Here is a 16739-nt window from a genome sequence, read left to right as displayed (position 1 = left end):
ATATATATATATATATATATATATATATATATATATATATATATATATATATATATATATATATATATAGGTCTCGCTATTCTCGAACCTGGTTCGAGAATAACCCTTCGAACTTCCGCGTGTTTCACAAGTGAACTTCTCGACGGAATACCAGAATTGCATATTCGTGCGTACGTATTTTCATGTTGATTTTCAAACCGCTTAACGGAATGATGCATATAATATACCGTTGGATTCGTATAGTAATTTCGCATATTTTTCTTGTTAATTGTTTTTCCAAATTCTCTATTGTTTAAAAATAATTTTGAATATACAAAACAACATTTTCGCGGATTTCAGCAATTCTGTGCAGTTTTTGAGGTCTAATTTCCAAACGGTTCATCGGATTGATGCATATGATATGCCATTGGAAAGCTGTTGACTAGGCACAATTTTTTCATATAAATTGTTTTCAACAATTCTATACAATTTAAGAGCAGATTTGAAAAAAAACATGATTCTACTTTCCGGAACACTAAAATTACATATTTATGCGGACAGTATTTTTAATTTAATCTTTGAATCGCTTATCGGAATGATTCATATAATATACCGTTGGATTCATACAGTAATTTCTCATCTTTTTCGTGTTCATTGTTTTTCCAAATTCTCTATTATTTAAAAATAATTTTGAATATACAAAACAGTATTTTCGCAGATTTCACTAATTTCGTGCAGTTTTTGAGGTCTAATTTCCAAATGGTTCGTCGGATTGATGCATATGATATGCCATTGGAAAGCTGTTGACTAGGCGCAACTTTTTCATATAGGTCATTTTCCCCAATTTTTTACAGTTTAAGAGCAGATTTGAAACATGATTCTACTTTCCGGAACATTAGAATTACATTTTTATGCGGACAGTATTTTTAATTTAATCTTTGAATTGCTTATCGGAGTGATACATATAATATACTGTTGGATTCGTATAGTAATTTCGCATCTTTTTCGTGATCATTGTTTTTCCAAATTCTGTATTGTTTAAAAATAATTTTGAATATACAAAACAACATTTTCGCGGATTTCACTTTTTTCGTCTAGTTTTTTATGTCTAATTTCCAAACTGTTTATCGGATTGATGCGTATGATACACCGTTGAAAAGCTATTGACTAGGCGCAACTTTTTTATATAGAGCATTTTCCCCAATTTTCTACAGTTTAAGAGCAGATTTGAAAAACATGATTCTGATTTCTGAATTTCTCGGTTTTTTGTACTATTTTTTGTGATTTATTTCCGAACCACTGGTCGGAATGTTCCAAATAAAATTATGTTGAAAATATATTGATTAGGTGCAACTTTTTCATGTTGAACTTTTTCCAAATTCTTAATGGGAAATTTCCGGCTTGTATGATTTGATCTTCTGGCGCATTCAAAATGGACTTCCGCGTGGTACAAAGTGAACTTCCGTTTTGAGCATAGTGAATTTTATCAAAAAGTAATTTCCTTTCGTGTTTAAAGTGAACTTTCGCGTGATACTAAGTGAACTTCCAAGCCGTAAAAAGTGAACTTCCGTTTTGACTAACCTGAATTTTGATAAAAAGTAATATTCTGACATGTTTACATTGAACTTCCACGAGGTTCAATGTGAACTTCCGTATGCTACAAAGTGAACCACCTTTGTTTTGACTAAAGTGAATTCCGTCAAAATGTAAATTTCCGGTGTGTTCAAAGTGAACTTCCATGCGATTCAAAGTTAACTTCCGTGTGGTACAACATGAACTTCATTTTGACCAAAGTAAATTTTGACAAAAAGTAATTTTTCTCGGAGTGTTAAAAGTGAACTTCTGTGCGGTGCAAAGTGAACTTCCTCGGGGTGACAAAGTGAACTACTGTTTTGACCTACGTGAATTTGACAAAAAAAAAGTAATTTTTGGCATGTTTGATAAATCTTAATGTGAACTTCCAACAAAATGATGTGAACTTCTAAAAATAATAAAGTAAACTTTAGAAAAATTAAGTGAATTTCCAACAAAATAAAGTGAACTTTCGAAAAATGAAAAAAAAAATTAGAAAGTGAAGCTAACTTCCGAAAAATGAACTAAACTTCCGAGAAAAAAGAAGTGAACTTCCCAAAAAAGAAACGAACTTCCGAGAAAAATGAAGTGAATTTTCGAAAAATGAAGTGAACTTCCGAAAAAAAATAAACTTCCAAAAAATGAAGTGAACTTGCGTTTTAACTAAGTTGAATTTTCACGAAAAGTAATTTTCGGGCATGTTTACAGCGAACTTCCTCGAGGTACAATGTGAACTTCGGGACGTTACAAAGTGAACTGTCATTTCGACCAAAGTGAATTTCCACAAAATATAGTTGTACGACGTATTTTAAAGTGAACTTCCATGAGATGTAAAGTGAACTTCCACGTGGTACAAAGTGAAATTAATTTTTTACAAAAGTGAATTCCCACAAGAAGTAATTATATCGGCGTGCAAAAAGATTAACTTCTACTGGTGCCAAGTGAACTTCCTCGTAGTGTACAAAGTGAACTACCATTTTAACCTAAGTGAATTTTGACAAAAAAAGTATTTCAGCTTGTTTGACAAAACCTAATGTGAACTTTCGAAAAATGATGTGAACTTCCGGAAAAAGTAAAGTGAACTTCCGAAAAAAAGTTAAGTGAACTTCCGAAAAATGAAGTGAACTTCCCAAAAAAGTAAAGCGAACTTCCGAAAAATAAAGTGAACTTCCCAAAAAGAAGTGAACTTCCGGGAAAAGTAAAGTGAACTTCCAAAAAAATTAAAGTAAACTTCCGAAAAATAAAGTGAACTTCCCAAAAAAGAAGTGAACTTCCGGGAAAAGTAAAGTGAACTTCCGAAAAAAGTAAAGTAAACTTCCAAAAAATGAAGTGAACTTCCCGAAAAATGTAAAAGTAAAGTGAACTTTCGAAAAATGAAGTGACCTTCCCAAAAAAATGAAGTGAACTTCCGAAAAATGTAAAGTGAACTTCCAAAAATGAAGTGAACTTCCCAAAAAAATGAAGTGAATTTCCGAAAAAAGTAAAGTGAACTTCCGAAAAATGAAATGAACTTCCAAAAAAATGAAGTGAACTTCCGAAAACAGTAAAGTTAACTTCCAAAAATGAAGTGAACTTCCCAAAAAATGAAGTGAACTTCCAAAAAAGTAAAGTGAACTTCCAAAAAATGAAGTGAACTTCCCAAAAAAGTGAAGTGAACTTCCGAAAAATGAAGCGAACTTCCAAAAAATGAAGCGAACTTTCAAAAATGAGTTCGGCGGTATGTGTTTTGGGTATGACGGTAGGCGGGATGGAGTCGGCGGGAGGTAAGGTAGGGTGGGGTCATCGAGAGGTGGTGTGGGTGGGATCTTCGGAAGTTGGAGGTGTGGGGTTGGTGGGTGGTGGTCGTGGGGTAGGGTCGACGAGAGGTAGGGTGGGGTCGACGGGTGGTGGGGTTGGCGGGAGGTAGCTAGGTTGGGTGGGGTTGGCGGGAGGTAGGTGGGTTGGGCCGGCGGAAGGTTGGATGGGATTGGGTGGTTGTGTCGGGTTTAGAAGGTCTTTAGAGATGGGTTGTAGAATAACTAGTCTATAACATCCTAAGGGGGGGGTTTAGAATAGCTATTCTAGAACCACTCTTAAGGGGGTTCGAGAATAGTCTTGCTCATATATATATATATATATATATATATATATATATATATATATATATATATATATATATATATATATAGGACATATTCATACTACACCCGGGTGTAGTTACACCCACGCGTGTTTCTCATAAGCTAGAGAGTATCTATCATACCGGATGGTATGTATATGTAGTATGAAGTATCTAAAACTATTTTGGAAGTATATATACTACTTTGTAGGCAGTATGCACATTGTTTTACGTAGACTCATTTTTTACGTATACATATGCATTTATTTCGGATATATAGTGCAAACTATGGGTTCACTTGCATTTTTTTCACCAAACTTGGTTTGGAGTATCTTAGATATAGTATACAAACATACTCAAACCGATAAAGTATCGTATATACTTCCGTACAGAAGTATATAGATATGGGTGTAACTACACCCAGGGGTAGGAAGTATTTATCCTATATATATATATATATATATATATATATATATATATATATATATTTGAACATTCTTGGCGATGTCAATAATCTCTCTCTCTCCATCTCTCTCTCTTTATCGATTAGTGGCCATCAACGACACACATTATATGCTTGCACTTTATGCGCAAAGGCGCGGGGTGCCTCTAATAGTGCATGTCTGTGCACACTCGATCGATCTAGCTAGAGTTTTGATTAATTGTGTAGCACACTAATAAAAAAGTTGTATTTTAATTCACAACAAGTTATAATTAACCCTAACACATAAACCCTCTAAATAAACCATAAAACCCTATATAGCTAGCTATATGCCAACGACGACCCTTAATTGCGCATCAAGCAGGCTAGGGGTCCTCACGGTCCTCTAAATATATGTGTCATTAACCCTAAACCCTAAACTGTATATAGAAAACTAACCTTAGAGAATCAAACCCTCGTTAAAACACATAACCCCAAACTAATAACCCGATCTAATAAAACCTTGCTCTATATATAGCTAGTAAACCCTAGATTAACCCCAATTAATATATATGGCCTATATCGATCATATATATATATAAATTATTGGGATTCATTAATTATATAATTAGTACTGATAATTAAATTAATTAACTTGAATTTTGACAAGGTCTGAAATGAAAACACACTTTAATTAATTTGCCTCACAATATATATATAATTAATATGCATGCATGGCCTAACCATGCTTGCATATATATATATGTGTTTAATTTGGGGATTTCAATCGCTCTCTCTCTCTCGTTGGTGGCCAACAACACACACATGCACTTTGTGCGCAAAGGCATGTGCCTCTAATAATGTGTGCGCAGTCGATCGAACTAGTTTTGATTAATCATAGCACACAAATAAAGAAGTTGTATTTGAATCCACACAACCCTAATCTAAAACACATAACCCCTAACATGGCCTAATTTATTAACCCCTTCTCTCTAGCTAATTAGTGGAAATTGCACAAAATCAAAAGGGGTCCCTCACTAATTATACATATCTAGATTGTGATAAACTTTTGCCCCATATTTGGTGGATGGGTGCATCTTGGCATGTAAAACAATTAATGTTTGCAAATGGCATTGTCAAAATTTATGTACAAATGATTTCTTTCCATCCAAAGTGCATAAAATGGGAGTTTTAATGAAGAAAGTACAAATAAAACAGCTCAACATGCCTCCACACCCCGATTTTCACACGAAGTAGAGCATATTTAAAGGATAATTCCAGAGTTTTACTATTTTTCAAGCAACTTTGCTAATTTCCCCCCACTCACATGACTTTATCTCGATTTAACGAAAATAGGGCGAATTTAAACTATATGGACGGGATAGTTTGAATTGTGCGCGTGGCAAAGGGAACCGCCTATTTCTCAACCTTGTGCACGGCAAATCACACACGCAACTCCATTAAACACCACCTACCGACCTTAATTATCACCCCGGCGGCCCGGCCGCATGACCCCCCACCTACCCCTACACAACTTATCCCCGTCCGTGTGAAGAGCTTCCCCTCCCCGTCCCGTCCGTGCGAAGAAGAAGCTTCCCCTCCCCGTCGTTCTTCTCGAGACGCACCAGCGGTCAAGTTGATCCACGATAGGGCTACTATCTCTAGCTCAATCATGCATCGGGCAAGACGGCCTAACGATTTATATTTTCTTGATGCTGCTAAAAAAATTCGTCAGTATGCTCGAACTAATTGGCACTTTATAGTTTTCCGCTCGATTTGTCCTCGATCAATTTGTTCATTTGCGTGGGCATATAGAGTCAGTTCTGCACTCGATCCGTTAATTTGCCGAAATGCCATGGCAGAGTTTTGTACACGATATGTTTGCTAAAATGTCGATGGGCATTTTTTTGTTTTGTACTCGACATGATTGCTGAAATGCATAATCATGTAGTATAGTTTTGTACTCGAGGGATATACATTTCCTACTTCGCCTTAAATTAATCACCAACCACTGTATCTCATAATTAAACGGATGGACAGAACTTGGATACTGCATGGACACTTATGTTCCCTTTCATATATAAATGGTGTTCAACCCTTTATGGGGTTTATTAGAGCTCATGAAGGTCACAACCTGGACGTGTATTGCCCGCGCTGCACATGTATGAATGGTGAGAAGAGGCCTCACCATGTAGTGGAAGATCATTTACACATTTTTGGGATGGACCGCGCATATGTTAGGTGGGTTTATCATGGTGAACCATATAATGATCCTTCAGCGGGAGAAGCAGATCTTGCTCACACTGTATGTGTGCTGGCATATGTAGTTAATTATTTATATTGATGTTGCCGCTGTTTTGATCAATAGTTTGCATTACTGTGCAAGGTTCTGTACTCAAATTTAACTTGTTGCAGATGGATGGACGGGAAGGAGAGAAAAAGCGCTTGCTTCAGGAAACGGGTTTCAGCTCTGGGACATGTGCTGTGCCAGATGAGAAGGTAAATATGTAAAATGGCATTTGTTCAGGTTGCATCCCTTAGATGTTTGTCTAATCGGTTGATGTACTAATTGCAGAAGCATAGAGTTGAAGAGGTCTCTCAGTTTGATGGGAGATTTGAAGATGAATCTCAGTTTGATGATGACGAGCCTTTCATAGACGATTGTCCTGCACCTGAGATTATCCAGCCTACAGAAGGAGGCCGTGGACCGAGTACACAACTTTGCGTTGAAGTGGATGCACGTCCGGAGATCATCAGGGGCGTCCGGGTAGTCTCAAGACCACCCAGCCCTGATGCACCTGTGGATGGTACTGATGACGAGCCTTTCATAGACGAAGGTCCTGCACCTGAGATTATCCAGCCTACAGAAGGAGGCCGTGGACCGAGTACACAGCTTTGTGTTGAAGTGGATGCACGCCCGGAGATCATCAGGGGCGTCCCGGTAGTCTCAGGACCACCCAGCCCTGATGCAAAATGTTGAGCTACTTTATGATTCATACTCTTATGTTCTGGTGATGTAGTATGTACTATCTTTGTTATGATTTGTACGCCTTTGGTGCTAGAACTATAATTAAGCATTCAGTGGATGATCGCGTTGCAAAATTTTACACCCACACAATCAGTTCATCGTATGAGTAGTAGCACAATTACTTCTACAGCGAGTCCTGTCAGCGCATTAATTGGTAGCATGAAACACTTCCAGGTACTCCCCTCTGATTCATATTAATTGACTCAATTTTGTCTAGATATGGATGTATCTAGATGCATTTGTTAACTAGACTAACAAACTTGAGTCAGTTAATATGAATCGGTGTAAACCGCCCAAGTCCTCGAGCAGCTAGTTTATTGACTCTGGACTCCAAGCCTCTCGCGGCAAGCCATCGACGAAGCTTTGACCAGATCTTGGCCCGCAATTTTTTTTTTTGCGAATAGCAAAGCTTTGACCAGTTCCTCTCGGGATACAGCACGCCGGTGAGCTTGCACGGTTGCCATGAGCACTTTCCGGCGGAACTTCCTCTGCACCGCCCTCAAGCCGCTGCTGCGAGACAGCACGCAGTGCCTCGAGGTGGACGGAACTCAGGATCTTAGGGCGGGGGGTCCGCCTCATCCTGGAACGATCTCCAGCGGGTTAACAAGGACATGCATGGCAGCCAGGGGATTTGGGGTTTTTTTTGTTTGAGCTTGGGATTTGGGGTTTTTTCGGATAGGGGAGGAGGAACCGAGGAAGAGGAAGGAACAGCCCGCGCGCTTGGCGCGTGGCGGTGTGCTTGAATTTCGAATTTTTGTGAAATGTTTCATTTTCCCGCTACAATTCGGGGGTTTTCTTGACGCGCCATTACGTCCCGCCGGGCAGCTTCAAGTGAATTTGGGGTGCCACACTATGGGCCCCAGTTTCAGTGAGACATGTAATGACTAGTCACATCAGTAAGTGTAGGATAACGTTGCATAGAAAACAAAAAAAATTCCTACCGCGAACACGCAATCCAAGCCAAGATGCAATCTAGAAGACGGTAGCAACGAGGGGGTATTGAGTCTCACCCTTGAAGAGATTCCAAAGCCTACAAGATGAGGCTCTTGTTGCTGCGGTAGATGTTCACTTGCCGCTTGCAAAAGCGCGTAGAAGATCTTGATCACGATCGCTTCCGGCGCCACGAACGGGCAGCACCTCCGTACTCGGTCACACGTTCGGTTGTTGATGAAGACGACGTCCACCTCCCCGTTCCAGCGGGCAGCGGAAGTAGTAGCTCCTCTTGAATCCGACAGCACGACGGCGTGGTGTCGGTGGTGGTGGAGAAGTCCGGCGGAGCTTCGCTAAGCGTGCGGGGCGTGGTGGAGAAGAGAGGCCGCTAGGGTTTGGGGAGAGGGGGGCGCCGGCCACTAAGGGGTGCGGCCACCTTGGTGGTTCTTGGGTCGCCGGCCCCCTCCCTTGGCCCCTCATTATATAGGTGGAACCCCAAGTGTTGGTCTCCAAGTCTTCGAATAAGACCCGAACCAAAAACCTTCCATATGGTGGGGAAACCTACCCAAGCTAGGACTCCCACTAGAGGTGGGAGTTCCACCTCCTATATGGGGGGGTGGCCGGCCCCCTAAGGGGGAGTCCACTTGGGACTCCACCCCCACTAGGGTTGGCCGGCCATGGAGGTGGATTCCCATGTGGACTCCACCTTCCTTGGTGGTTTCTTCCGGACTTTTCTAGAACCTTCTAGAACCTTCCATAGAACCTTCCGCGTCATTTTAATTCACATAAAAATGACATCCTATATATGAATCTTATTCTCCGGACCATTCCGGAACTCCTCGTGATGTCCGGGATCTCATCCGGGACTCCGAACAAATATTCGAACTCCATTCTATATTCAAGTTCTACCATTTCAACATCCAACTTTAAGTGTGTCACCCTACGGTTCGTGAACTATGCGGACATGGTTGAGTACTCACTCCGACCAATAACCAATAGCGGGATCTGGAGATCCATAATGGCTCCCACATATTCAACGATGACTTTAGTGATCGAATGAACCATTCACATACAATACCAATTCCCTTTGTCACGCGATATTTTACTTGTCCGAGGTTTGATCTTCGGTATCACTCCATACCTTGTTCAACCTCGTCTCCGACAAGTACTCTTTACTCGTACTCGTGGTATGTGGTCTCTTATGAACTTATTCATATGCTTGCAAGACATTAGATGACATTCCACCGAGAGGGCCCGGAGTATATCTATCCATCATCGGGATGGACAAATCCCACTCGTTGATCCATATGCCTCAACTCATACTTTCCGGATACTTAATCCCACCTTTATAACCACCCATTTACGCAGTGGCGTTTGATGTAATCAAAGTACCTTTCCGGTATAAGTGATTTACATGATCTCATGGTCATAAGGACTAGGTAACTATGTATCGAAAGCTTATAGCAAATAACTTAATGACGAGATCTTATGCTACGCTTAATTGGGTGTGTCCATTACATCATTCATATAATGATATAACCTTGTTATTAATAACATCCAATGTTCATGATTATGAAACTAATCATCCATTAATCAACAAGCTAGTTTAAGAGGCATACTAGGGACTTCTTGTTGTCTACATATCACACATGTACTAATGTTTCGGTTAATACAATTATAGCATGATATATAAACATTTATCATAAACATAGAGATATAAATAATAACCACTTTATTATTGCCTCTAGGGCATATCTCCTTCGATCTCCCACTTGCACTAGAGTCAATAATCTAGATTACATTGTAATATACCTAACACCCATGGCATTCCGGTGTTGGTCATGTTTTGCCCTAGGGAGAGCTTTAGTCAACGGATCTGCTACATTCGGATCGGTGTGTACTTTGCAAATCTTTACTTCTCCATCTTCGATGTACTCGCGAATCGAGTGGTAACGTAACTTGATATGCTTCAGCCTCTTGTGTGACCTTGGCTCTTGTGCATTGGCGATGGCACCCATGTTATCACAGTAAATGATTAATGGGTCCAATGCACTAGGAACCACACCGAGCTCTACAATGAACCTCTTCATCCATACCGCTTCTGATGAAGCCTCTGAAGCCGCTATGTACTCAGATTCTGTTGAAGACTTCGCCACCGTTCACTGCTTCGAGCTTGCCCAGCTTACTGCAGCACCATTCAATATAAACACGTACCCAGACTGTGACTTAGAGTCATCAGGATCAGTGTTCCAACTTGCATCGGTGTAACCGTTTACAACGAGCTCTTGGTCACCTCCATAACAAAGAAACATATCCTTAGTTCTTTTCAAGTACTTCAGGATATTCTTGACCGCTGTCCAAGTGTTCCATTCCCGGATCACTTTGATATCTGCTAGTCAAACTAACGAGCATGTGCTATATCCGGTCTAGTACATAGCATGGCATACATGATAGATCCTACTGCCGGGGCATAGGGGATATTACTCATCCTTTCTCTTTCTTCTGCCGTAGCCGGTCCTTGAGTCTTACTCAAGACCTTGCCTGGTGTTGCGGTCAGAAACCCACCGGCGGGCAGCGACTGGCAACACCGTAGAGCCGGGAACAACTAGGGCTGCGGCTGGCCCCAGTCCCTCAGAGCGACAGCCCGCAAAGCCTTCTGGTCACACGTCCGATGTCTGTCGCAAGGGCGTGCCACCTGACCTATACCCGGTCGGGAAGGTGTTGGATGATGCCTCGCTTAGTTTCCTGCATGGCATACACGTAAACATTAAATACGAGCCTCGATCGGCTCTCGAGTTGTCCTGTGAATCGGCTCAAAGAGCCGATCCACCCATGATTCGTACAAGGTGTCCGAATATATGGTGGTCCTGCTTGATCAAGATAAAGCTAATGCGATCTACGACGATTTAGGGTTTTCACCGCATAATCGGATCATCCTACTCACGATTGGGCCTCGCGCTCGCGTACGGTGATCGTAAGCCGATCCTAGACAGGGCCTAAAAACCAACACGAGGTTGATCCTCGGAACATCCTGCCTAGGGCTAGCAAACTACACCCTACACGCCGCTGGATCCTCCAACCCTTTGTAAGGCCTAAATATTGCGGATATTAAACTAATCCTTGAAGAACAAGGAGCAACCGTAACGGATCGGATCTACTAAACAGTGATCAAGCGGGGTGCCGCCCCTACACCTAAGATAGGTGTAAGGGCGGCTAGATGTATAAGGGTTGCACTACGACAGCATATGATACGAAGAACAATGCTAACCCTAACACATCTAAGATAACTACGTTGCTCGCCATCAAAAAGGCTTCAGCACGAGCAACGCATGAACAACGTATAAGCTTAGGCTGCCTAGATCGCAAGATGCGATCTAGGCAGCATGGTGCTTACCAGGAGAAACCCTCGAGACGAAGGAGTTGGCGATGCGCCGAGATTGATTGTGTTGAACGTTGGTTGTTGTTTATTCCATAAACCCTAGATACATATTTATAGTCCCGGGGACTTTCTAATTTAGGTGTGCACCTAACCGTGCACGGGTAAAACTCTAACTTCTAATTTAAGATACGATCTACTATAATACGTGATACATGGGCAATTTAGCCCAACTCCCTCGTGTCAGGCCGCTTCAGAGATCCTCCACGCGTAATCCTTCAAACCCATCTCACTTACGGCCCATCTCCTGATTTGGCCAAAATCCGGTGATAACACATGCCCCCCTGGTTTTGGCAATGATAATTTCAAAACCACTCTGTTTTTTCCTCCGAGGGGTCACGTCGTGGCAGAGTAAAACCGTCGTAGTATTTTTCATCATGACGACTTGCCCTCCCATCTTCTCTGCACGATTTGACAGTTTTTTGGCACCACCTCCTCAAAAACTGTTCGAACATTAAACCTCCACTTCTTTTATTTAACCGCACCGAACAGTTCTCCTCCTCATCCTCTCCGCATTAGCACTCCAAAAGCCCTCCTGCGCACCATGTCTTCTTCTTCGTCCGCCTCATCAGGACTTTCCCTCGAGTCCTCTTCCTCCCACGAGCCGACGCCAGAACGGGACCCACAGGAGGTCCATGCGGCCAACGTCCGCCGCGCCATAGCGGCCGGGGAGGAGCCCGGCCACGACTTCTCCGTCTGGTCCGAGGACGACAAGTCCTCGACGGACGGGGAGAGCGACCTCCGCTTCCTCGCCGACGGGGAATCGGAGGAGGAGAGCGATGACGATCGCTTCTCCTGGGATGACTTCACCACCTCCGAGGAGGTGAAGGAGGAGGAGGAGGAGGAGGAGGACGACGACGACGACAGCCCCTCCGACGAGCCGCCGGCCAAGCGCCACTGCCCCTGGCCGGGGAATCTCAGTGACTTCGACAGCGACGACGACGACGACGACGAGGAGGATGAGGACAACGAAGGTCCTGCCGGTGGCCGCTACAGCAGCGACGACGAGCCCGCCGGGAGCAGCGCCGACAGCGGCGACGAGGGTGACGACGAGGGCAGCGACGGCCCGTAGATAGGACCCTTAGCATAGGATCAGTAGTAGTAGACGGGGCAATGTATCCCCTTAGTACTCCCTTTTGAGAGCAATCAGCTCTCCTATGTAAGAAATCTCGTTTATCAATGAAGAAATTCCCCAATTTGATTTTGCCGATTTCCTTTATGCCAATTTAGCCGATTTCCCTTCATACTGATTCCGCCGATCGTCACTTAGCCAACGTTTAATGAGCCGATGGCAACGCATCGGTCCCTCATAATCCGCTCTACATCTTTTCCGACCCAGGAGTGACCGTGAACTTGGTCAATGTCTAATAAGCCGATGCTAACGCATCAGTCCTTCATCTCTCCAACTGCTGCCCTTGAGTTCTGGTGGACAATGTGGAAGACCAACGCCTTTAAGAGAGCCCCAGAACCACTGCTGAAACGACTCGACGCTGACGCCGATACCTCTGGATATTCAGATATTCAGTGATATTCTTAAAACCTGCCCAGTCCCCTTGAAAAAGGTTATGATGGAGGGCCATCCGATGAAATCTCAATCGGCTTCTTAAGAACAGAATATCCACGTAGTCCGTTGCCCCCCGAGCCTCCATCGAGGCGAGAACAGCAGTGGGTCAACCAAACGTGTCACCATCGGCTTCCAAGTCATGATGCAGAGCCAGCCGATTTCAACAAAATCGGCTGCCCAGAGCAGAGAAACTCCAGGGTGAGCTGCCCCCCGAGCTTCTTCAGTCCACTTCTTGCGCCTTGCTGGTCAGATCGGCCCGATGCAATCCATCCTTAACCTGATCTGCACGTCCATGCTGCTCTTGGCATTGGTCATCTAGAGGTTCTTGAAGAGAGGATCTGAGCCATCAAACCACTCCATTGAGGAGTTCTTCCATTAGAGTCTCTCTTCGTGGCCCACTTCCTGCTCCATTGACCCTCTGTTTAAAACAGTTACACCTCTTGAGTCGATGGCCATGCATCGGCTTTCTATCCCTAAGTCGATGTCTGCGCATCGGCTGTGCTTAAAAATTTCTGAAATTTTTACGGCCGATTTATGTATCGGCCCCCATACTTCAATACCCATCATCAAAGGATATCTTGGGCTGCTGGGCATTGTAAGACACTTCTACTGCATATCCTCGTGTTTTATCCACCTAGATGCCCCCCCGAGCCGATTCTTTCAAGGGACTTGATGGTATCGGCTCTCTAGGTATTCCCTGCTGGATCACATGTTGAACCGAGGCAGAATGGATGGTGAGGATAATTTTGGCCGATTGCTGGAATCGGCCTCCACGTTGCTTGTTCAATGAAGGCTTTGTAATGTTCCTCCATAAATCCTTGGGGCCGATCTCCGGGATCGGCATCGCCACGTTTGTCCATAGACGCTGCGTTCGCTACACGGTCGGGCCCGTGGATAAGACCGACCTAGTCTCATCCTGTGTCACGTTGATGCGCTCGCAGTCGTCGAAATTGGGTGCCTCGTGTAATCCTGGAGCACCAGACTCCGTTGGAAGGACGAGCACCATGTTTGTGCCAGCCGATGTCTCATCATCGGCTTTCCTTTGCTTGGGGCGCCACTCTTTTCTCTGTGGCCGACCTTCTTCGTCCAGGGTTCGCTGAATTTTGGCGGCCAGATCAGGCCGTGCCTTCCTCAACGTGTGCAGGTATACCCTTTCAGCTTCTTCCAACCCACGTAGACGCTGAACCCTTCGCTTCTGGGAACGGCTGAGCCCATCAGGGCACCACCTTGGCCGATGATACTTGTCTTCTTCATCATCGTCCTCCAATTCCTCGAGATCTTCCACCCGAGCGGACTCAGCATGCTTGTTCCGAGGTGGGAGAGGCCCTAGACGCTTGAACACAGACACGTTAGCTGCATCCTTCTTCTTCTGTTTGCATTCTGGCGCTTGCCGATTGTAGGCAATCGGCTCATTCCTGAATCCCAGCAGTGTCTGAAGAAGGGGCAGTCCCAGTGCCTATCCACGTCGTCTTGCTCCCTTTCCTTTTCCTTGGCGTGGCGCTCATACCGCTCCTCGTTGTGATCATGCCGACGACGTCTCCTATCGTCCCTAGCCAGACGATTTTCATCATCGTCGTCGTATCGTCGGCGTTGGTCATACTGACTTACATACTTGTTGAGGAGGTGATCAGAGAGAGGTCGCTGATATCTTATGTTCTTCACTTCTCCCTCTGTGACGTAGCGCTTGCCGTCGTGGCGGAGCCGATCGCGTGGAGCGGCTTCCTCTCGTGTCTTTGCTATGAGAGCAGCTGCCCTCATCTCCGTCCTTACCGAGTGGTGCCCAGGTCCCACCATGTTGATATTGCACGAGAAATCTGGCTGGCACCCTCCATGGTAAGTATACTCCACCATGTTAACGGCGGGGAAGGGGTGTGTGTCGACCTTCATGGCGTACCGGTTGAAAATTAACCGCCCTTTTTCTATCGCCATTTGGATCTGCTGACGCCACACCCTGCAGTCGTTCGTGGTGTGGGTGAACGTGTTATGCCACTTGCAGTATGGCTTTCCGTTCAGCTCCTGCACCGTGGGGATCTTGTGGCCTTCGGGTACCTTTATATGCTTCTCCGTGAGTAAGAGATCGAAAATCTGCTCCGTTTTGGTCACGTCGAAGTCGAACCCTTTTGGAGGGCCTTGTGGTTTAACCCACTTGCAGGACACGGGGCCTGCCGCCCGAGTCCACTCAGCCACTGCTATCTCTTGATCTCCCGCAGCACCTTCATCCTCGTCTGCCTCAACCAGGACCACCGCACGCTTGAATTTGTCCTGATAAACATCTGGGTGGCGTTGTTCATATGCTGACAGCTTCTGCACCATGTGCGCCAATGAAGGGTAGTCTGCTTGGGTGGCCACGTCCTTGATCGATGATGAGAGACCCACCACCGCCAACTCAACTACTTCTTTTTCACTTACGTGAACCGAATAGCATCGGTTCCTCACGGTCCTGAAGCGCTGGATGTATTCTGACACCGTTTCCCCGCGCTTCTGTCGTACTTGTGCTAGATCGGCAATGCCAGCCTCGGAAGCCTCCGAGTGATACTGCTCATGGAACTACTCTTCCAACTGCTTCCAAGTCCGGATTGAGTTCGGTGGCAACGATGTGTACCACCCGAAAGCCGATCCTGTGAGGGACTGTGCGAAGAACCTCACACGCAGCTCGTCTGATGCTGAGATCATGCCCAGCTGTGCCAAATATCGGCTCACATGCTCAATGGAGCTGGAGCCATCTCACTACAAGAAAAGTTCTGATAGACAACGTCTCAAAATCGTCCGCTAAGGGGTATTTTTCGTCGCCCATAGGCCTAACCCGACGATATGGGTTCTGTTGTGGAAACTGCGTCAGGCAAAGTCCAACGACGTTTTTCGGTCCGTCGCGCTTGGCCGCCCTTCCGCCACGGAAAATCGGACCGTTGCGCAAGTGTTTCCGGGAGCCCGTTGACCGCCGACGTCATGCAACCGACACGTGGCGCACGCCGTTAACCGGCGCTAACGGCGTTAACCTGTCGAAACCCCGTGGTAGATGGTAGGCCCACACGAGGCCTGCCACGTCTTAACGGGCCGGGCCAGCTGACATAGTTTGACCGGTCAACTATATAGCTGGGCTGGCCCATTAGTTACGTGGGCCGGGCCTAACCTCTAAGGTTGACTGGTCAAAACTTAAATGGGCCGGCCCATTTAACATGTGGGGTCCACCTTACAGCTACTGGGCCGGCCCAAGAAGCAAGTGGGCCGGGCCGAAACACAGGTGGGTCCCACTTTCCTGTTAAAGGGCCGGCCCATTTAGTGTGTGGGGTCCACCGTGTAGCAAGTGGGACGGCCCAAAAACACAGGTGGGTCCCACTTTCCAGTTAAAGGGTCGGCCCATTTAGTATGTGGGGTCCACCATATAGCAAGTGGGCCGGCCCAACAAGATAGTGGGCCGGGCCAAAAACACAGGTGGGTCCCACTTTCCAGTTAAAGGGCCGACCCATTTGGTGTGTGGGGTCCACCATATAGCAAGTGGGCCGGCCCAACAAGATAGTGGGCCGGGCCAAAAGCACAGGTGGGTCCCACCTTCCCGTTAAAAGGCCGGCCCATTTAGTATGTGGGGTCCACCATATAGCAAGTGGGCCGGCCCAACAAGATAGTGGGCCGGCCAAAAACCCATGTGGGTCCCACCTTCCTGTTAAAGGGCCGGCCCATTTAGTATGTGGGGTCCACCATATAGCAAGTGGG

This window comes from Lolium rigidum, chromosome 1 (assembly GCF_022539505.1).
Source record: "Lolium rigidum isolate FL_2022 chromosome 1, APGP_CSIRO_Lrig_0.1, whole genome shotgun sequence".
Lineage (NCBI taxonomy): Eukaryota > Viridiplantae > Streptophyta > Magnoliopsida > Poales > Poaceae > Lolium > Lolium rigidum.
This window is presented reverse-complemented; position numbering follows the sequence as displayed.